General features: G+C 44.6%; 1 protein-coding gene across 6 annotated transcripts in view; it reads right to left on the reverse strand.

Moving 5' to 3' along the window:
* The window catches only part of RREB1 (ras responsive element binding protein 1), a 122,501-nt gene that overhangs the window by 90,904 nt on the left and 8,120 nt on the right, over window positions 1–23,477 (reverse strand). The window contains exon 1 of one of the 6 annotated variants that reach the window (XM_063161114.1): window positions 10,698–10,762. The exons of 4 other annotated variants lie outside the window; for them this stretch is intronic. The gene's annotated coding sequence lies outside the window, so the exon portion shown is untranslated. Of the gene's footprint in view, window positions 1–10,697; window positions 10,763–23,477 lie in introns of those variants that run through there. One more of the 6 variants, XM_063161098.1, reaches the window with a different exon arrangement.

Here is a 23,477-nt window from a genome sequence, read left to right on the forward strand (position 1 = left end):
CCACACAAATCTAACCAGAGCACAGCGCGGGAGCAGTAGCAGTGATCACAGCACCAGGACATACCATCACCACCACAGCAGATTGATGCCTTCACTGTGTGCAGTATTCACAGGGTTAATGAGCAGCCCAAAGATCAGAAATAAACCTGCTAATCAACAAAAGCATCAAGTCCAAGCAGTGCTGGGTGGTTTCTGACAGGGTCAGTAACCAGTGACAAGAACTTGGTGGTGGTTCAGTAGCCATTTTAAGCAGCAGATATATTAATCATGGGAATGCAGTAACAAAAGAACCAGGAGCAAAAGCATGCTTCAAAAAGGAGGACCCCTAAAAGCTCAGCAGCACACACATACCCCTCTGTCACGTGCAAAATAAACTTAGAGAAGCCAGCAAAGAAGAAAGATTATTCCATGACCTCCAGAGCACAGTAAATCCCTCAGAGCAATGAGTGCTAGGCATCAGAAACTTCCTGGTTTCCAGGCCGTTGTTTCACATGTTTTCTGGGGAGTTTGCATGCTGTGGGAAAGATTCCCAAGTACACTGAAAGCAAGCCTGAAACATCCCCTTCCACTCCCACAGCAAGTATGCAGTCCATAAAAGATTAAAGTGTTGGAAACATATGCTCGAGCAAAGATTCCTCTTTTTTTAAAAAAAACACACCAACCATTTAGCAGTTGATGCATTTATCAAAATATTTTGCCATCCCTTTTTTAAGACAGCAAGGTGGGGGGCAGGGAGATGGAGCAAGTGAGCAAGAGCGTGTGAGACACATGCAGTCTGTAACCTGAACACCGTTTTACAGATGTATTTACTATCCTGCTTTTCTTTGGGGGCTTTTCAGGCCAGGGTGGCTTTTGTCTCTGTGCTATATGCCAGCCAGCTCATAACAAATGAACAATCACAGAGTAAGCAGATCTGGCTCCTTCTCTGAGTCTACTGGGATGCTGAGGCATGAAGATGGGCCTGAAAAAACTGTTTGACTATGAGCCCGATCAACCCCTTTGGTCACGCGAGCGCCTGAAGTCTGGTACAATTATTAACTGTGCTGCAGTCACATGAAAGAGAACAAGCTTCCCCCTCCCACCCTCATCCCACGGGTAACATTATGTGGGCAGCAAATATATGAAGGAACATGGTGAGGCTGGGGGGTATGTGTAGAAGCCTCCACAGAAAGGAGGCTTCGTAGCTGTACATTTTTGGTGGACGTATTATGGACATTACAGGCAAGCCTGACTGATGCCCAGACACATTTGGGTACCCAGAGGAGAGTGAAGTGGGGAATCCTAATCTCTACTCAGTGCTGCCTTCATTCAAGAGGGAAAATCATAGGTGTTTCCAATTTTCCCCATTTCTTAAACACCATGATGATAGAGCATGGAAAATATTTTTACTAAAGCACAAATGAGTAATTTCTAAACTGGTGGGCTTGTTTTTGAGGTGTTCTTATTTGTTGGAGGGGGTTCAACAGGTATGAGAGAAGAGAGATGGGAAAAAGAGAGCACTGTGCTTCTAAGGAGAAACTCTTGGCATTGAGACAAATGAGGCAGGCAGTGTTGAATAAAACCCTAAGCTGTGATTCAGCTGTTGGGACCAGAGTCTCATGGAACCTCCCTGCCTTACAGCTTGCACTCACATAACTCAGAATTGAGATGGCACTTTCCAAAAGCTGCTTTCCAGGACCAAGAGGGAAACGACAGAGAAAGAGCATTCAATCAGCACAGTACCCAACAAACCCCCAACTCATGCACGTCTCAGACTGCCAGAGGGCTGCTGTGGCACTATTTTAGCTGTGAACCAAACATCACAGGTGTGTGCACACTGTAGAAATTGAGCTCAGAAACCCCGGATGGGATGGAAGCAGTGCCTGGCAGATGTGCAGCCCCTCCGGCCTCCCCCGACACATCCTGGCCCTGTACAGCAGCCCCTCCTGCACAGCTGAAAACAGTAAATTCTGCTGATCTCAGAAGGGGGGTAAGCAGGGCAGGTGGTGAGAAAGAGCGTCAGGTTTGGCATAAGATGACATTTCCTAGACATAATTAAAAATATAAAGCACGGCGCATCTTTAAGTGGTTCCAGTTATACAGTCACCAGCCCTGTGACACTGAACAAGAAAAGGTGGTGGTGGGGGAGATGAACAGCGGGTTGATGACAAACAATACAACATAAATGAGCACATCCTCTTTCAAAGTGCTACATGTAATTTCTGCTTAGTTATAATTGAGTATGTCCCCAACAAAACAACTACATTTGTTATATTATATCATGCATCCATTTCATAAAATATTTAAAAATATGCTTTTGCCTTGGCCTGCCTACACAAAATAATGAAGAAATATCACTCATCAAGAGCTCCCTAAGAAAAATAAGACTTAAAATAGCATGATACGCTCGCTGAGTAACATGTATTTCTGCAAAACTCCTGTTCTTTATGTATTTTGCATCTGAAAACTGCAAGTCTCACACGCGCACACACAAAAGACAGACAGATTGCTGCTGTGGACAAAATGGTGCCATTTAATACAAAAATCTGGTTTATGCATAGCCTGGCTGTAGTGCATGCTGGGCCCAAGCAGAGTGGGATGCAGCCAGTTATATCGAACAGTTGTGCCCTCAGCAACAAATGGTGCATTCATAAAACTGGAAAAGCCTCTGTCTAGGGGATCGCAGCTCTGCAAAGGAAACAATCGCTTGCTGACATTTCTGAGGGAGGATATGGCCAAAAGAGGTTGAGGGGGAGAAGTATGATCTACAGGAAAGTTATGTTCAGATGAAATACCAAAATGCAAGGGAAGAAAACCCAAATCTACCACTGAGCTCCCTTTGCAGTCTCCCTCCATTAGCTAGTCTCTAACAAAAGAGCAAGGCCACCTGAAAAGACATGTGGTTAGAAAACACTTGGCCAGTCAAGAGTATAGAAGAAAAAGAAGAAAAGAGAAAGCTTTCTTGTAGAACACTGGCCCATGAAGAAGCGACAGCCATCATGCAGGCTGCACTACACAAAGCTGCATGTGACAGGCAGTTTCTCACAAGTTTCTTACCCTTGCCTTTATTAGCTATGCCACCTCCACACTGGTAACTAAAAGCCAACATCTGGTGCTAGCTAAATGTCACCACAGACAATCCCTTTAATAAAAATTTAAAGAGTCTGAATCCCAACAAGGAAATCATTAGTGCTTTGAATGTAAGACCCTATGCAAGTGCTTCAAGACTGGAAAAAATCCTGGCTTTTAAGCTGCCCGGAGCAGTGACTTTGGTGTGCACTAAGCCCCTTCTCCAGGCCCCATGCCACCTCACGTTGGGGATGTTCAATTCACAGCTTCTGACCCATGTGTAGCCCACCTGGACAGTTCAGCCAGTCAGCACCCTGTGCTGGGAAGCCCAAACAGATCTATGGATGTCCAGGTCTTGCTGCAGAATGAGAACATGCTGTCCAGTCTGCCCTTGGATGAGGGAGCTCTGGCTCCTGAAGCTGAAATGCCAGACACTGCAATCAGCCCCAAACACACCTGACATCTCTGAAAGCAAACCCGACCTGCCCCTAAGATGCACGAGAGACCCATGCAAGTCTATGCAAAAGTGCTCCCTTTGGAGATAAGCAGCTAAGCAGCATGGCTTATTAATGAATACCTGTCACCTGCTCCGTTCTACTGAGCTAAGCAATAAAGCAAAAAAACCCACATCATACACCATAACTGAAGTTCAGTGGGAGAGTCAGTGGCAATTCCTGTAAGACACCGAAAGAATTAAGTCCCACCTGCACATTGACAGGAAATAAGAAACAACTCTCCCCAACCACTCCTAGCTGCCCTGAGGCTGTGCACCTTACTTCCTCATGGCACCCATGCAGCATAGAGGTCTCACATCTCGCCCAATAGAAGTTTTCTCCTAAAAAATTATCTCAACAGTTTGGGAGAACTGACACTTCCACAGCCAAGGCAAGCCCAGCTGAAGGAGAGATGACAGAAATTTTGTGGCTGACAGAATGACTCCCTCCATTGTATCATCAAGAGAGTGTGTGTTAGGACATTATTAATAGAGTCCTCTGGCACTGAAGCCTTTGCAAGGGTATCTAAAAAGGGGATGCACGTAACTCTTCCTATCCCCAGTGCACCTAATGGTCTTCTGAGAGCCTATTATGAAACCATTTCAGAAATGAACAGGACTGTGGTCCCACAGACTGACAGTAAAAGTATTTTTCCACTGAGGTTTAAAAAAACCCAAGCAAGAAAGCAAGCAACCAACCAAAAAAATGCAAAACAGGATGAGTGGTTCTTCAAGACAGAGACAGCCATTCCTGCACCTCTGTGCCAAAGCAGCCAAAACCTGCAGGTCCACTGGAGTTGAGGAATAAACACTGGGAGCATGCACAGCAAGCTACAGTGGTGAGAACTGAGCCATAGCTATTGAGGTTCTGGAGAATGAACAGTAATGCTTCTGCTTACCAGCTGTGCACTGCAAATGACTGCTTTTGCAAGAAAGTTTGCACTGCAGTTGCATAAATAATTTCAATAAAACTGTATAAAAAACCACTTCATTAATGCCAGTTATCAGCTGGAGACCTACAGCAAATACAAAACTCTAAAAGTTTTTACAGATGCAGCAAAGCAATCTAAAAACTGTCTGACTTTACTCGTTGGTCAGTTTCCAGGCAAGACAGAAGTCTACATATACATGTAATGTTTTGTACATGCTCCCATGAAAGCTGCCCTCGGCATTCTAGAATTCAAGTGGCACACATGATTTGATTTTCCTCCATAGGCTTTACAAAAGCTTCTAATACAACACATGATCAACTTACTGGGAAGTTGTTTGTTAGTTTTAAATTTGGAGAAAGCAACACAAACACCTGGGAAACTGTGGGAGAACATCAACAGAGCTGAAAAGAAAATTACATCCCAGCCTCCTGAAAAACTTTAATATAAAGCTCTTTAGGAAGTCTCTGAATAAGGGATGAACAAAGATGTACTCCATTTGGGAAATGTCCTTCCTTTGAACACTTGAATCACAGAATACAAGTCTCCCCATCACCTTGCAAAAGAAAAAGGAAAAAAAATCCTGCCTGAAATGTGTCACTTTTTTGCTACTGTTTACTTTGTTTGTTTGTAGTGGTTTTGTAAAATCCCACAAATATTTCAGACCGAAACCACAGTCCGTATTTTATATTTAGATGAACTATGGCATCTTTCAAGAAGCTGTAATGGCAAGCCTGCATGTAAAGCTCTCTCTGGCCTGCCCTGGGACCATGCAGCCATTGCAGAAGGAAGGACATGGGCCACCACTGCAGCCCTGCTGGTGACCCTCCTCCATGCGCTGGCCCAGCCACCCCACAGCTCAGCTCCAGCAGGATGCAAGGGTGAGTCCTTGCACCTCCCATGATAGGAGGATGGCCAATGTCTATAGGTAACATTTAAAACAAACAAAAAAGTCTCTTCCTTTCTTTCTTTTACTTCCCATCTGACCCAGGTGGGACAAACAGGATGGAATTTGCCTCTCGTGCTGATGCTTCCAGTATCAGCCCTGATTTGAATCAATAAAACGCAGCAGGGAAAGGAGCCTGAAGGTTTCTATCTGGGTGTGTTGAACACCATGACCTCCTCACACCCCCGCCCCACAAATGCTTAACTGCTGAAAGAAATTCCTCTCGTTTCCTGCACTGAATCATCTGTGTCACCACAAAGATGAGATTTTTAACTGTGCGCACACGTTTCTGATTTGAGGGGCATGCAGTGGAGGGTGTTTCTCAAACTACTGTCAGACTAGCCACACACGGTTTGGATTTCTTCTGTGTTTGATGTATCATTTAATCTGTGTTTTTCCAATGAGGTACAACCTCTCAGTGATGCTGTTTTCTAGGAAATAAGTAGGTGAATGCTGCTGCTTCTGTTGCAAAGTATTATTTGAATGGAGCTGGGAGGGACAGGATATGCTGATTTGCACAATTAAAAATAACTTAGAATTTGAACTGTGGCATCAGATGCTTCAACAAATTTCATTAGGGCAGATTACATGCTCTTTTCAAAATGCCTTTTTTCCAGACCGCAACGTAAAATCATTTCATTAATTTAGCCACAATTACCTCATTTTCATTGCTAAGCTGATCAACTATTTTTTAATCACTACAGCGATTCATTCTGCAGGAAAGTTAGTAGCACTGTAGCCCTCAAATGCAATAAAGAAACATCCAAGTTGCCCAAGAGAAAGAAAGGTGAGGCAAAATGCTAAACCACAGTTCCTTAACCACCCTTCCTAACCAGGATGGCTTTGTATTGTTGCAGGCACAGAAGGGGGGGAACTGTGATCTCTGTTTGGCTGTGCACTGCAGAAGTCAGTGGGATCTTTGTGGATGCTGGGTAGGAACAGGCGCCTACAGATATGCAACAAGCAATAGCAAAGCTTATACTCTGCTCTGGATTGATCTGAGTCACGAGGAGCTAAGCTGTCAGTCAGCAAGAGTGCAAGGAGGGCTGATTGTTCTGGTCATCTCACTGGAGCAGAAGAAAAATTCAAGATGCACATCGTCCTTGCAGTACCCCCACATACTCTCACCCAGATGAAAGCTTGAGGACAAGAATCATGTTTTCTCACACACCTATTTTTTCCACAAAGTGTTGTCAACCTTCTCCACCCCTTATTTTAATAAAAGAAAATCTACCATCCTTTTGACCTTGGACTTGTTCATTTTCTCTGTTTCTCTCAGTACATGCTCTTTGCTAACCATTCAGCATGCTGCGAGCCCTGATAAAAGTGGTTAATGTTTACTGAAACCTGCGTATGAACTGTACTAAACCTGATGCAGGGGGAGGCAAAGTTCTGCTAGCAGCATCCATGACCAATTAAAAAGAAGCCTTAGCTTGTTTTTCTTTTTAAACTCATCCCCCTCCCACTAAACAGCTGCATGAGTAGATGGGCATGCAGCTCAGGGAGAAGACTGAAAAAATTCTTCAAATCCATCCACCTAGACACTTCAAAATAAGTCCCTGCTCTGAGGACCACAGGCCTTTCAAGGATATACAAAAGGAATGAAATAACTACTGGGGTTCTCTTTCTGGGGGATGGATACTTTACCCCCAAATAATTGCTTTTCAAAACAGTCTGAAAACCTGCAAGTCTAGCAGAACTGTTGAGTGTTTTCTTTTAGCTTTCCCTCTAGAACTCCACACACCCTTGGCTTGAGCAGTCTTCAAAACATCCTATCAATTAAGTGAAAAAGCAGAATATTACTACTGTAAACTCAAACTACAACTACCAGTTGATCGGTATTATTCAGAGACTTTAAATTTATCATCATTTCTTCCCAGCAGAGACAGACTTAGAAACAATCAGCAGTTTCAACAGCTGTATCTGTGCACTATTTAGGAACAATATTTTGTAGCATAGACTAAATGTGTGCATTGCCCCTTCTTAGCTTACTGGTATTTTATCCATCTGTATTGTAACACCCAGCCCAGAGAGCTCTTACAGACAGCTCCTGCTTCCCTCCCATTGTCTGGTGACAGTGGGATGCTCTCAGGTGTTTGATGACAATTTTTTTTTTTTTTTTGTACTAGAGGGCAGCAACAGTGCTGCAGTCACCTTGGAAACAACCATCACCCACTGTTTGCAGAACAAACAATGGTACCTTTTCAGGCAGCACAAGGCAGGCAGGGCAAGGGGCAGCCAAGCAATTCTGGGACTTACAGGAGTGTTAACACATTGCATTCATTCACTGCGTCAAAAAATAGTTCAGCACGAGGAGCAAGGCGCTCTCAAAGTGAGAGCCTTTGGCTGCAAACCACAGACAAGTGCACAGGGCTCAGAAGGTCAAACAAGTCTCCCCAGTCAGCAATGAGGTCTTTTCCTCTGATTTTTTTACTTGCCCTCCTGTTCCCCTCTCTCATACACACAGAAGGAAGAAAAACACACCTATTTAAACTGATCTTATCCACGAAAAGTCAAGTGTTCGGCTTCCAAGTAGCACTCTCTGAAGTTTTCTCAGTGTGCCAAAATATTTTAAAGAACTGTTTACCCGCACTTGTAGTGCTTTGTACCCAATGCATCAAGAGCCGTTTCCAGAAGCGTTCCTTGTGAAGTTAGCGAGGATTGCGGTTATTCAGCATTTCAGACCGTATGCCTAAGCACTCCAACTGTTATATGCCCCTCTCTTCTCAAAATAATTCCATTTTCAGAAGACAGTCTGCCTGCTTTAGAATACAGATGATGTACATCTGGCTCTACACTAACCTCTCAGTGTCTTCCTGTCTCCTGGAGACTTTTTTCTCTGCTCAAAAAAAAATCCTCAGCACCAAAGAAGCATTTTTTACCTACAATAACCACAGTGGAAAGCTAAATATTTAAGGATTCAAGTTTAATCAATTTCAACACACTCTCACAAAGGGCTCTGCTCTTGTGGCCTGTTGCAAGCTGAGTGTTTAAAGCAGAATGGAGACTGAGGTGTCACTCAGATACTTTAGTGCTTTACAACCTTCCCACACCGGCTTGCAGACACCTACAGTGCTGAGAGCAAACTGACAGCAGTCCAGCTGCCCAGCTCGTCCGTATGGCCACTTGGCAAAGGACTGCAAGGCCCTACAAAACCACACTGCTGCTTGACTCGTGCATAAAAGGGCATCCAGGTGTGCTGTGAAGGAGTGCCAGGCACAACACACCCTGCTGAGAACTGCACTGAGGTGATGAGAGCTGTACAAAGGTACAACAAAGCAGCTCTTGGGCGAGATCTGTAGATTTCCACATCACAATATAAACACTTTTCTATAGCCTTCCACTCGTCTTTCACAGCATGCTCAGCTTTGGCAAAATAAAAAGAAAAAAAAAAAAAAAAAAAAAAAAGGCAGATCACCTTTAGACCCTTTAGACCTTCAGAAACAGTGACTGGTGCTGTCCTGCAAACTAAAGCCTCCAGCAAGCTTGTCCATCTGGGCTGGACAGGTTCACTCACGACTACAACCATGGTAGCTCCGTTGAGTCAGACTAACATTACTAAAAACCTACCTTAATGTTCATTAAGATGCAGGTTAGCACATTAACTGGTCTTGCACAGCCACAAACACAGCTTTGGACATGGTAGGCTGTACCTTAAGGAGCATCAAGAGAGCTGCTTTTTTTTTTTTTTTTTTTTAATTGTGTTCGGCTAACTCAGTTGACCTCAAACAATTGAGACACACACCCTTTTTGCCTGTCAGGACAGGGTCCTTCTCTGTCTTGCACTGCTGGGACAGGAGAAGTGAAATATGTATGGAGGTGATTCACATACAACCCATCCTTCACTTACTCCTAATAGGGGGTGGAGGGGAGGGAAGCATATGGGTGAAAAGCCGCAGCTGTTCCAAGGCTGTTCCAACTTTACAGCACAGGATTTATGGAAAACAAAACAAGAGGAGCAGAAAAATAGGATTTGAACATTACTGACCTAAAAGAATCATTGTAAATACCTCCTGCTCTGTGCAAGGGCTACCCTGGGCTCCATCTGCCTTCAAGGCCGAGAAAGGAAACATTAAACTTGAACAGCAGCCAGAATTCACTGTGTGCTTCCTAACACGCTTAGATGGGGCAGTCTCTACCTGTGGCAGAGCACAGGGAGGGCACTGCCCGAGCCTTGCTCCTGCTCTGCACTTGGCACTGTCCCTGCGAGTGCCAGCCAGACCCGGCCAAGGGGCAAACACAGCTCTGCCCCGCAGGGCTGCCCTCTGCCCCCGCATCCACAACCTGCTCCGAGCTGGGATGGGAGCATGTTCTCCGCACCCCAGCAGCCGGCTCTGGCAATTTTGGCAGAGGCACAAGCTCCAGAGGGCTCTGGCGCAGCTGGCGAAGGAGGTGCAGATACCAACGGGGCAGGAACACGCTCCCGCACAGGACAGCCTTCCAGACAAACAGAGATGCAGGCACATCCCCTTGGCATCGCCGCCAAAACTCCCCGTGGCCGTGCCCAGGGGAGCCAGGCCTCCCTGCCACGAGGGCGAGGGAGCAGCAGCGGCTGCAGCAGGGCCGGCCCTTCCCTCCCTTCCCCCGCGCAGCCGCCCCCACCCTCCAGGAGCTCTATCGCAAATCCCCAGGCCGCGCCGACTGCCAGCTGACAGAACTGTTTAGTCAGCAACCAGGCAGAGAGGAGCGGCCGCCCCCCTCCATCCTTCCCGGCTCCTTCCCGTGGTACCTTCCCCGCCGCCAGCAGCGCCGGGGAAAGAAACATTCTCGTGCTCCCCAAGCCCTCCCCAAAACGGTGAATACGCGAAGTATTCACATTTCCGAAAAGTTTGTCGAGCTTTGCACGTAAGCTGAAGGATCCGGGTTGTTGTTTGGCTTCTTTTTTTTTTCCCACCCCTCCCCTCGGCGCTTTGTATAGCCCTCTTTCACCACCCTGCCCCATCCCCCAGGCGAGAGCAGATCCAGAAGCGCCGTGGTGCTGCTGCTGCTGCTGGAGGAACTTCCTCCATTTGCTGTGAGAACATCACTCCGGCGGCCCCGCGCCCCGCGCCGCCCCGCAGAGGAAGTGCAACATAATAGCCAGGCCCCAGGTGCCAAGGTTAGCCTGTCCTTTTCCTCTCCCCGGGATGATTTCCACTCCTTTCAATACCAGCCTCCCCAAGAGCAAGGCCTTTAAAGCTGCGTGTTAAAGTTATGAACAACAGCAGCAACAACAACAACAAAAAACAAAGCTGAAACTTGCTCAAGCACCACCACACGGCCTTTGCACACCAGAACTTACACAATTCAGAAAGGTCGAACGCTGTTGATGAAGAGAAAAGTCTGTTTTCATCCGTGCACTAAAAAGCTGAACAACTTTGCCCGTACTTTTCTCAGTCAGAGCAGCAGCCCAGCCCGTGCCAGCGAGGCAGCAGTGCCACCAGCGCATGGAACTGCCTGTGCCGGCCTTCTCTGCTCGCCCAGGGCACATGTAACAACCACAGCAATACAAATGTCTCGGCTAAAAGGAAAACCGCATCTCAGGCCAGGCTGGAATAATGAAAACCCTGGGCAAAAGGCATGGATTTAGTCTACAAGGAAGATGGAGATCAGCACCCAAACCCTGTTTCTCAGAGCACTGAGTACACAGTTTCCATTCCCTATTCTGACAACATCTGCAAAACTGAAGGCACAAAGTAATTTTAAAAAAATAGGTTTAAATTGAAAGTCTCACAGTGTTTTATTATACTTTTCCCTTTTCAGTTTGCTTGCCTGGTATGCATGCATCTGCTTCCTCCAAAATGCAAAAACTCAGTGTTGAGGGAAGCTCCTACACTGGCTCATCTCACAAAATCCTCTGCTTTTCCAGGTGGAACAAGGGGAGATTAAAAGGTGTAACTATGCCCTAGGTGTTATGATGTAATCCATAATTTATGCAGAAACAAAATGTCCCATACTGACATCCCTGTAACAAAGCATTTATTTGGCTTATACAAAAGTGTTTCATGGCAGAAAAAGCAAAGTCTCTCCTTTATTCCTCTCCTACCCATAACAAACTACATGCATGCATTCTTTTTTGCCTTTCCTCCCAGCTGGGTATCCATGCAACTGGCTCCAATTAATTTGATTACTAAACTGCAGAACTGAGGAAAGTGAAGAGTTAGCAACCTGTCTCAGTTTATAAGAGACACTCCTGTTACTGTGAACATAAGGAGTTACCGAAAAGAAAAAAAACCAACCCTACAGTCTCCAAATAACTAAGCAATGGTGAGGGCTGAAATTCACTAGAACAGAATGACTGAAGTTCAGAACCCCTTAATTCTCTCTTCCACGTTTCAGTGCTAAAACCTCACATTCTACACAGGCTGCCTGCTGCCAAGAGATAGGCAGCTGCAACACATAGACACAAAAAGGAGGTGTCTTTTGGCTGGAGTTTTAGATTTCTACATGCTGCCCTGTTTTATATGCTACTCCCCCAAATAGTTACAAAAAAAAAAAATAAATAAATAAAACCTGCAGAAATCTAACAGCAAGTGGAGATAGCTACTGATAGAGCCTGTATTAAATGTGCAGATGCCATAAGGCCCTTTCACAGTCCATGTTCCTCTGCAACAAGACAATTTTCTTGGAAATGTGGTGTCACAGTCTTTGTACTTACTTGGCTTTTAGCATATGTTTAGTTTCACATCTTATAATAGAAGCCTGGGCATTCCAACAAAACCTACATCAGTCTTCACTCTTATTTTCCTTAAGCTGGTATTTCTGGGCTGTGATTGATACTCTGCCCCCGGCTACTCAAACTGACTTCTTTAACAAAAGAGACACCAACACTGGCAAAGCTGCACCAGATTTGTACCAGTCCAGTCAGAACAAAACCTGGACCACAATCTTACATGATGAAACATGATTTCCTTACACAATATCAAGCATGATTAAGAAAGATACTCTCTCAAGATAGAAATTAATTTGGAAACAGAAAGAACAGCTAAAAGAGACCTGATTTACAGAATTTTTTACACAGCTAATGCAGTAACAAGATTTGCATCAAGAGAAAAAACAAGGAATGTGTGATAAGGTGGGAAGATGAGGCTATCTCTGCAGCCAAAACTCTCAAGCCTCTTGATAAAAACAACACATAGTTTTGTGCTGCTTGCACTGAGGGTCAACATCTCTCCAGAAGCTCTTCCCTTCCTTCAGCTGCTCATTTCCATACCAGGGAAAGCCTATGATTGCCTCCCCTCTATTGATCAAAACAAAAGTTGGCGAGGCAGGATTGTTCAAAGACACAAAAAATTAAAGAGAATTAGCTACTCAGAATGTTTTAGAGATAAGGCTTTCAGTGAAACCCCACAAACACTTGTATCAGCATCTCAGAAGATTACAACAGCAGGAGTGAACTGCTAGAGGTGAGGGGGTAAACAAATTACAAAAAAAACCCAAACAACCAAACCTCTTCAAGCTGGTTTTACCACTTCTTCATCCTATGATGCCAAATGCCCATTTAAGTTGCCAGGGAATCCATTCTGAAGTCACTAATTCAATGTCATTTTGAATTTTTTTAATTACCAAGGCAAAGACACCAGAAAAGGGAAAGCTGTGAGGAAATACCTAAATATCAAAAGACTCTTAAAAAATGCATCTTCAAAGAGATAAAACACATCAAGAACAGATCTCCATTGAGATGTTTCCCTTTGCATTGTTTGCAGTCACATACCTGGAAGAATACTTGCCTTGAAGTGGTGGAGGGAAGATGCTTGAATACAAGTGGTGTTAAACACAACCTTTAAAGGCAAACACCACAATGTACCTGAAAGACAGAGGCAAGTGGGAAAAGGAAAAGGGGAGGGGGAAAGTGGTTCTATTAACATAAGCCTGCCACTCTTACAGTTACTGGAATCACAGCAGACACCCATGAACTGACAGCAGCCATGGAGGGGATGCTCATTCTCACCTTCAAGTAGGCTGAGGGCAGCTAAGAACATGTTAACCTACATGTTAAAAATGAAGCATCTTTTAAAAAGTGCAAAATGGTTGTGCTGGTTTTTCAACACCACAACTCCGAGACAGCAAAGATGCTAAGCCCAACATACACAGCAGATGCAGTTCCTATAGACAAGGACAGATACAACAGACATTGCTCATCACCCCCAACCCATGGAGCAAACTTGAATTAGACTCTGTCTGCAGGAATTCATTAACCTAGCAGCACTGATTCCAGGATCAAGCATCCATCCTACCAGGCAATGCATCTTGTTGCATCCACGTTTGATTCAAGGACCTTGCAAAGGCAAAAAGGCATTCCTCTTGATTCTTCCACTCTTCATCCTGGCCCTTGCTTCACAAGGAAGACATGATGGTTCTGATGGTTTGAGCAATGGTCTTTTTAATAATGGTTGCCTGGGTTTTTAAAATCTGTTCTACCTGCACTGCAATCAGAAGTCCTGTCATCCTCTGTTCTTCTCCCACCTCCTTCTTCCAGCACAACTACATCACCTGCACGGTAAGTCTGCTAAGAGAACTGACTGAGCCAAAACTGAACTTTGAAAAGACAGAGGGACAAATACAAAAAGTTCCTATCAGCTTTCTGGCCTAGCACTTCAGGGCATACCTTTAAGGTATTTAAAATATTCATTATTTTGAATACATACCCCAAGAAAACAAGCAGTCAAGAAAACACTTCTAATTAAAGGAACATAAACATGCCCTCCTGCTTACACATACACAATGACTTTATTTTATGTTTATTTTTAGGTTTTCCTGATCTAACACCCAAGAGCAGAGAGACACCTGCAAAGCATGTACCATGCTAGGGCTTCATTCCTTGCTCCTCAATTGACCTTTATGATATGAAATTTAAATTTAAGCCACTAAATGCATAGAGCAGCAGCAGAACAATACAAGAGGAGCTTTGAATTCAACAATCAGACCTACAACCACAACTTGAATAGTTTAAAAGAATAGCCCCTGCCCCCTTTCTCCAAACACATAAGCTTGCTACTTTCAAATACTATATAATTCACAAAGCCTACAGAGCTCAATATTAAGTGTTGAACATCTTATTTAGAATGGTTTTACACACAGCAACCTTCAAAGATTTTCATTATAAATCAGAACTACCTGATGAACAGGGCTTGTTTCTCCTAAGACCACTACATTTCATCGGGCTTTGTACATGGAGTAAGTAATCCAGATAAAACCGAGTTCCCACTGTGGAAGGCTTTCCCTCCCAGAAGGTTTCAAATCACTAGCGTCACCCTCGCAACTAAATTCCCAATTCAGGCACCTTGGAATAAAGTTTTCAACATCCAAACACAAATCAAGCAGTACACATCATTTGGTGGTCAGGTTAAGGTAGAGCTTTAAAAGGCAAGGTTCCTTTTTAGGCCATGTCAGCAGTGAAGAATGTGCAGCACACAGAGGAAGAAAGGGGTTAGCATGACCTGATCCAAACCTCTCCTTCCTCACTCTCCACAAACGGCTGCATTTCGGCAGCCTTGTAAGCACTGATTTGTAAAGCAATCTAACTAAGTAAATACTAGCACTATGCCTAGCACTGAAGCAAAATTGTTTCCTTTGCAAAAAATAAAATCTCCAAGTCCACCAACATGGACCAGTCAGTCCTACAGGTGGACAAGTGGGTTCACAACTAGCAAATATAAAAAAGGGGATGCAGAAACAGTAGAATTGCGGAATATTACTTCAGAATTGCTAATTTTACTTCAGTCAGCTCAAAACAATTCCTCTGATACTGGCCAAGAATAAACTGATGGATGAGTCCTGGTCATCATCCCAAATCAGCAGGCAAGCATAGGAAATGGACAAACTTTAATGTGGGTAATATCTCTCCATTTAAGTGGAACCTAAAGAAACACCCAGAGCGAGCAAGGACAAATGTCCCTTGTCTCTGGTAAGTTGTATTCACCAAGGTTTTAAATACACAGGGCATGCTTCAGGCTGCCATTTGTAGGGAGGAAGCAGGGGGGCATATTAAGTGGGGAGATACAGGGACATTGCTCATGGAAACCAGCAGTATATCTGGGAAGGAAAACAGCAAGAAAAGCACCATTTAAACAGGCAGTTCTCAAGCAATCAGGATGGAAGTAACTGAGCCAGACCTACAAACAAGCTCACCAATCATCATCTTCTGACTGTGATTTGCCAACATGGAGAGTTTCACAAAAAAGCTGCTGCAGAATCGTGGCAGCACCTGGAAATCTTTAAAGTCTGTCCAAGTATGTCTTACAGCAATAAATATCTAGGCAAATAAAGTATTTTTGGCACGTGCCTGTGATAGATGTTAAAAAGGCAAACCAAAGATTTTAAAAGCATTGATGAATGTTGTAATCAGAAGTATGAAACAATTTCTGCATAATAATGGATACTCAGATTAGGACTCCAACCTGGGAGGAAAGCCACAGAGGTGATACAGCAGAAGTCCAGAAAATCCTGAAAGGTATGGAGACAGTTGGTAGCAAATGAATACCTGCTACTTCCCTTAGTACAAGTCTTAAATGGCATTAAGTGAAAGCATAAAATGAGAGATTCAGAAAATCAAATTTTCAGCTCCTCACCAACAGAGCATGCAGTTAAACTGCAAAACTCACCATCACAACATACCAAGAGTCAGTACAGGGTCAAAAAGCCACTGGACAAGCTCACAAAAAAAGGATCCTTGAAACTAAATACTCTAACTACACAAATACCCCTTGGCTCAAGGGATTCCAGAAACATGTTGCTGGTAGGCTACATTAGGAAAGCATCACTAATAGAAAGCATCACTAATAGGTGCCCTCTTGCCATACTCTCTTTTGATAAATGCACATTGACCAGCATCTTGGGCATGGTAAGCTTTGGGTCTGACTTGGTACTAAGACACAATCAGGATTCCCACTGGTTTTCAGTTTTGCAGGCAAAAAACCAAAAAACACAGCATGACCTACTCCACAGAATGTAGCACAGAACTAAAGCACCTCCTGCAACAGATCCAGAGGCATTTCTGTCAGCTTGAGGAAGCATTCTCTGCTCTGAATCCAAGCTTCACTGGAGAAGGAGGTACCAGGAACTGCTCATTCCAGGACAGGGCAGTCCTGAGGAAATGTCACCAGAGCCACAGCCTCAACGTGATTCAGGTCAGGGTGATTTCAGAGGTTACTGTACCAGGGCTGTCATCCCTGTCTGACGGCCAGTGGTTACCGTGCTTGCAGCAGAGACACGTACAACTCCAGAGATGCCCATAATTGAAACTACCTACTGCTCAATTCAATTCAAACACAGCAAACTGAAGTACTCCGCTTGGGAGGAGACACATCCACCCTTGTGCCTCCTCTGCAACATAAACCCAAGTCCTTCATCCAGGGTCAGACCAACAGGACAAGAAACCTTTGGAAAAAAATTAAATTTTTTCTGCATCAAACATCTGCCTGAGGTTCTCACCCAGGCAGTGAACATGGGCATGCTTAGTTCCAGGCCTTTGGATAGGGACAGTCGTTAGCAGCTCATTTGTGGACCACCTCCACCAGAAGAGCCCAGCACAGAGCCAGGCCTCTTGTTGGTGCTGCCACAGGCCATATTAACTTGTCGCCTTCAATATGCATCCAGCAGAGTTCAGGTCATGGATTTGTTGGAAGTTCATCACTTATTCAGTCTTTTGTGTGAGAGGTCATTGCTGTCAAACTGTCTGCTTTCACAAGCACAAAAGCTCATGTTAAAATGTAAATACTTACAGGTGTTCCACTAGGCACTCAAGATGAAAGTCAGAGCAAATATATTAGTCCTAGCCATATTTTACAATGCTGGTAGTACACGAATGTCATCTGTTTGTGAACCGAGGTTTTTATGTGGGTTCATCTGCCTAGACAGGAAGCATGATCTAATGGTGGAGACACAGGACAGGATTAACAGCATTTGGGCTCTTTTTCTGCATCTCTTACTGTCTCCCTGTGTGACCTTCAGTAAAGAAATTCTTCATGCCACTGTCCCAGTTGAAAAGAATGTGACTAGATGCTTACTTGGCCATGTGTGAGGCCATGACCCTATGTCATTTTTCCTAATTACTACAATAATTCTGGAACGATACTGAAAAGTTAATCCAGCTGATAAAGTTAACCTGAGTTAACAAAAAGCAAGAGCCTTATAAAAGAACACAACACCCTCCTCCCTCATTGCCTGTGTTTCACTGTTTGTTTTTCGAGACGGAATCTCTGCAACTTATTATTACATCGCCCTTGATGGAGACAGCATTTTGCAAATTCAGCTTTGCAAGAAGCCTGGGTAGGCTGGCTCACCCCTGTCGCCTAGATTTGCGTGCTGCTTACCACTTTGCAAGACATTCAAAGCACGACTTCTGTGTTGGGATAACACCACAAGGCCAGCACAGGACTATGCTGGCACAGGCCGACTGGGAGAATCAACTCCCCAGGTGTGGGAAGAAGCAAAGCCGGCAGAGGCTGCAATCACCACGTCACCCTGGAATCCAGTTTCATGTCCAGTCCAACCTCGTTCTGTGACTGAGCTGCACAGTTCTGGAAAAGCTGGTATCCTCTTCCCTCAGCACTTCCAGCTACACGTCAGATTCTCTTGTGACTTCTGGAAACTGCTATGTTAGCTACTAAACTGGAAAAAGCATCTTTGGCCTGCAAGGAACTCGCATTCATCCAGTTCAGTACCTATGACAGTAATTTTGCACTGTGCATCCCACATCATGGAAGTCATGAGAGAGTCCCCTCCCACCCTTAACAATGCAGAGGCATCTCCATCAGGGAACCTGGTTATCAGCACACCAGGAAAGGCAGCTTTGGTAAACCTCATGGGTGACACCTCTCTGACTCCACTCATGGAGTGCTGCCTCTCTGGAACAAGCAAGGGGAGTGGAAGGAAGCTGTGAACAACTGTGCTCTTCTGATGTGCATTCCCTTCCTCTGCTCAAGCACACGCAGGAGGCCAAGCAAGCGCACATGACATGCTCCCTGCAGGATGCCACATCCTGCCGTATTTCATACAGCATGCCAAGGCAAGCCAGATACTTTTCAAACACAGTATGATCTTTGACAGTATGATCTGTCACAGTATGAGAGGTTCCCAGAGACAACATAGGGGACAAAGGAGGGAACAGCACTGACAGATTTATCCAACAGCGACAAACTGTTCCTAGCCACACTTCTCTTAAAAGGAAAAAACCCAAGCAAACAGACACACTGCAGCCACATGCAAGTTTTACAATGGATATTCCTTCTGCTCTTTGCTTTTGGTAACTTGTTTTGGTTTTATGAATTTCTCGTAACTCTCACTCACCCAAACACGTCCCATTCCTATAGAAAGTAGAGGTCTGTTTAGAAGAGGGGGGGTGAAAAAAAGAACTGTGGAAGTGGTTTTATGTACTGCTTAACCCCCTCAAGCTGCTCCCAGCCCTGCTCCCCGTCACCCCCCACACACGGTGCTGCATTTTAAGGAGCGCTGGTTATGCTGACATCAGTGAGGCTCCGGGGGCCATCTAGGCAGCTGTTCCTGCTCCTGTGTGTGGCCAGGAGCCAAATCACTCTGCCTTTTTGGTGAAGGGCTACCCCCACTCCCGCCCACACGTCTGCAGGGTGGGGCAAGGTGGCCACTGGCAGCCTCTGCGAAGAAACTCAAGTGGAAAAAAAGACTGGCAGCTTTCCCTTCCAGCCTATGGTCAGAAATGCTCAGTGATTTTTGACAGCGTGCTGTGGATTCAAAGAATTGCAGCTTCTCTTCCCGGAGAGCCAAAGACCAAGTTGCCCTTAGGACTTTGTCATCTAGAGGAGAAAAACACGTGCTCTGCCTTTCCTCTCCCCACATGCAGGGGCAGCCCAACATCGTGGAAACCACTCTTTACAGCTGTTCCCCTTTTAAAGCAGACCCATCCATGGAGGCAGCAATTCTCCAGCCAAATGATGATAGCTGAGGAGCAGAAATCTCATCCAGATCGACCCAAGTGCACAAGACGGGCGCAAGAAATCTTCCAGGTGCAGAAAAGGGGGGCCAGAGGAGCGCTTTTTCTTCCCTCTACTGCTCCCAGGGTGAGGGCAGGAGAGGTGTGCCAGGGCACCTCTCAGCCCAGCCTGTCCCATGCAGGGAATTTTGGGTAGCAGGCTCTCTGCAGCCAGTAATCCCAGCGGCAGGGAGCGTCCCTGTGCTGAGCCACAGCCAGATCCGGGGAGTGAAAAGGTGACAGCCAAGCCAACTTCTCATACACCCTCAGAGCCTGCAGCTCAGACCCCATGTCAAGATTAGGAAAGTATGCGCACACAGAGAGCACATGAGCTGCTGGAGTACTTTCATTTAACTCTTGCACACACCGTGTATTGAAGAAGTTTGGGTTCACGGCCACGTTTTTGGCCACTTCTCTTCAAAATCGGCTCTTCTCAGGCTGCAAGAGCTGTGGAAATTCCTTGGGCTGAGCAATGCTTCCTGAAGAAATTGGTGAGGTGAGTTTGGAGATGTGGCTCACATGGGTTAAAGATTCTGGCTTGTGTCACCAATACTTTTTCTTAAAGTTTAAGGCAGGCTCCAATCCCAAAACACTTCCCCTAACTTTTGCCCATGCCAGTATTTTGACCTTAAAGGAACAACCTGCTTAATTGGAATTGTATCTGTGTTAAAGTGTCTGCAGGATCACTGCTTGGCTCAATCTAGACTTGCTGCTGACATATGCACATACACACACACAAACACAACCCCCACAGCAAATTCAGAAAATACCTTGAGAGCTATCAGGATAAGACAAAAAAAAAAAAAAAAGTATGAAGATGGTAACCCCCACCAAGGCATGTTTAAAATTTACATGTGTGTATGTTGGAGGATGATTCACCAGGGCAGGAAAAATAGAGATGTCTGAGGGCTATGGCTGGAAGCACAAGAAAGGTCCCTAATACTCAAGTTTATCTGGGCAAAGGGGAGTCCCAAAAGCAAACAGGTTTGTACACTACCAGCACCAGAAACACTGATAATTCTGGGAGTTATGCTTTTAGTTTTATCACTTCTAAAGAATAAGAATTTAAGTACTGTAATGTTAGCAATCCTATAATGCAAAGAAACACTCCTTCAGCCACAAAAACAAACTCAATTCCTTACTTCTCTGTACTGAGCACAAAAGCAGCACATAGAAACACAAGTTTCCCTGGAACAAACCAGTCAAATTCATTCAAATCTTCCTGAAGCACAACAGGGCAGAACCCATTCCTGTTCCCAGAGCTTATTACAGTAACATGACTAAACATGCTCAGCAGTCCAATGTGATAGGATGCATCCATTTGCTGATGCCAGAGGAAGATGCATGTCTCTCCTACATGGCACTGCTCTCACAGGCTGCTTCTCAAAAGATGTTTTGAAAAGCGACCTGCTGCGTACATTCTTAACAAGTCATAGTATCACCGGCTGTACAAGTGTTTGACCTCTACTTGCTATGCACTGTGGACAAAAATCTGACATCAGCTTATTCCAACCTTAGTAACACCAAACTGCTTCTGCAAAGCTGGCTGGAACAGACTACAGCAACGCACCGATAAACTCCCAGACAGACCCCTGGAGTGCTGAAAGTGCAACTAGTTTAGTGCATGAGCCCATGTGTTTTAAATTTGGGTTGGATTAATCCAAGTAAGTAACCTGATTAAAATGGGAGTCTTCTCTGGAGGTCTAATTTATAGCTGTTTCCATTACTCCATATGCTCTTATGCTGTATAAACATAATGAATGATACATACATCACTTTTGGGATGATTTAAGAATTCAGTTTAAAACTACAACAGAAGTCATTCAAGGCAACAAAATTAAGTTACTTTGTGAATGGTAAGAGCCAGCAACTGCTCTTCATTTCAGTCTTGGGGAGGGGGTGACATCTTTCTATTCCCAGTTTCTCCTTCTAATTTCCTAATTTCAGAACCCTGATACTTGTCCCTTTTATGTGCAGACCTAAAGCAAAAAGGAGAGAGAAGGATGTGATTTGACTGGTGGTTTAGAACACGTATTAAAGCTAGGAATGTATTTGCTTCTGAACCAAACAACCAGAGGCAGACTCCTGAACATGTGTATATACTTGCACCTATACCGCCTAGAAAAGAAATCAATAAATAATCTGTCCCTCACGTGCAAAGCAGGCATTTATGAGAGCTGCCCAAATGCTGCTTTGCAACCAAAGCTGTCTATTTATAAGGAGACACCTCAGCAGGAGCAGTGCAGGTTCCCAGCATGCCTCTACCTTGGTATCTGGAAAGGCTCCACTATGGAGTAAGAAGATAGTTATAATTAAACATTTATACTGAGGTAGCGCTGTGCAGGTCGGTTCCACAGTGTGTTAGGTGGCTTTTCAAAACTCAGTAATTGAATGCTGATCCCTGCCCCGAAGAGTTTACAGAGTAGGAAATCAAAGCATAACACTTGGCATCTGTATACCAGGAATTAAACAAAGACCACCACCAGTTCATTTCCTGGGTCTTTGGACTAGGCAGCTCACATAAACATCCATTACCAGAAATACTGGAAATTTTAAAATCAGCAGTCTGGACCTTCCTAATCCACATCTGTGCAGCTCTGTTTGAATTAGTAGCTGGGACAGTAACTCCAGCATGCAATTTGCACATGCTGCTGGCATCTTCTTGTCCAGTGTAGATTATTTTTGGCCCAAATACTTTTTAGCAATCATTTTGAAAAGACAGCGAGCACACAAACGGAAACATTTACTGCAAGTCAGTCGATTCAGGCCGTGCAAGCGCAGGAGAGGCTGCCAATGCACGAGGTCCAAAGTCAGGCAACAGCAGATCCTTCTGTCCTGAATCTCCAGGACAAGCCCAGGGAGGCATCAGCACATCCACAAGGCAGTGCTAGCACACGTCGGCTGGGGCAGACCACGGCCACGTGCAAGCCTGTGGCCTATGCGGCGTTGCAATGCCACTAACCCACATCTCTTTCTATGGAGACTCAGTTACGCAATGGTGCAAATAAAAACTCTGGCCCCAAACACACAGGGGCCATCTCTGTCCCAAATCCATCCTCAGGGAGAATTCTCTGCATTCCCCTTTTCCTGCAGGGAAGCACAGGCCTGGGAAGGACAAGTCCTACTCACCAGAGTGAATACGCTCAAGAAAGTAAAAGCACAACCTCTAGGATTTAAAAAAAGGACAGAGCAGTGGCCAGAGCTGCAATGATGCCCAAAACCTGGATGGAAGAATTTAGTCAAAATAGACTATTATACTGCAAATTCCATTTGCTGTTTATCAAGCAAGCTCCTAAAACAGATGCACTGACTTTGTAACTACACCTGTAGGAATTTCAAACACCAAAAAAATACAAAGACACTATTAGTATTTCAGTTTTTTAAAGTTTCCTGGCATCTTTCATGCTATGAATTCTCAAGAGCTTTCAGCTGTTCATACCCCACATAAAATCTTAGTCCAGAGAAGCCTGAAAGAATTTTTCTGTTGATTCAAATGAAGACACGTTTTCCACTTCTATCTGCTATTTACGTATCTATTGATTTTTTTAAACATGGAACAGCAACTGTAACGGGCCATAATCAGTGTTCACCTGATCTACTTACTCTTTCTGTGAACACCTCAACTTTCATTTGTTGTCCTTTGAGCATTTAAAATTACTAACCTTACTATTTATTTCTAACTTTTTTTTTTCCCCTCAAGGGAAAAGGGAAGCATGGAAAATCCTCAGTCACTAGATTTAAAGAGCTTACAAGTTCCAAAAGCTTTGCAAGTAGAGATTGGGAACTGCTTGAAACTGCAGTTACTGAGGCCACAGAGTTTACAGAATCCATCAGATCCTTCCTGCAGAGTTTATAATCTGCATGGCTTCCTCTCAAGGTAACCAGCATCCACTCTGAGGTGTGGATCGTTTCCCTCACCCCTAGAAATTCACCCCCTGCTTTGGCTGCACACAGGATTCACTGCACTCAGCAAAAAAACACTGCCATTTTGCAAAAAGGAGGAATGGAGACAGAGGATGGAGAATACTTCTCCCACAAACTGCAGGCAACACTGGTATGAAAAAAATCCTCACTTTTTGAACAAAACCAGTTTCCAACAATAAAGCAAGTTTGCACCAGGGAAACAAGGGCACT

Source organism: Melospiza melodia, chromosome 1 (genome assembly GCF_035770615.1).
Source record: "Melospiza melodia melodia isolate bMelMel2 chromosome 1, bMelMel2.pri, whole genome shotgun sequence".
Taxonomy (NCBI): Eukaryota; Metazoa; Chordata; class Aves; order Passeriformes; family Passerellidae; genus Melospiza; species Melospiza melodia.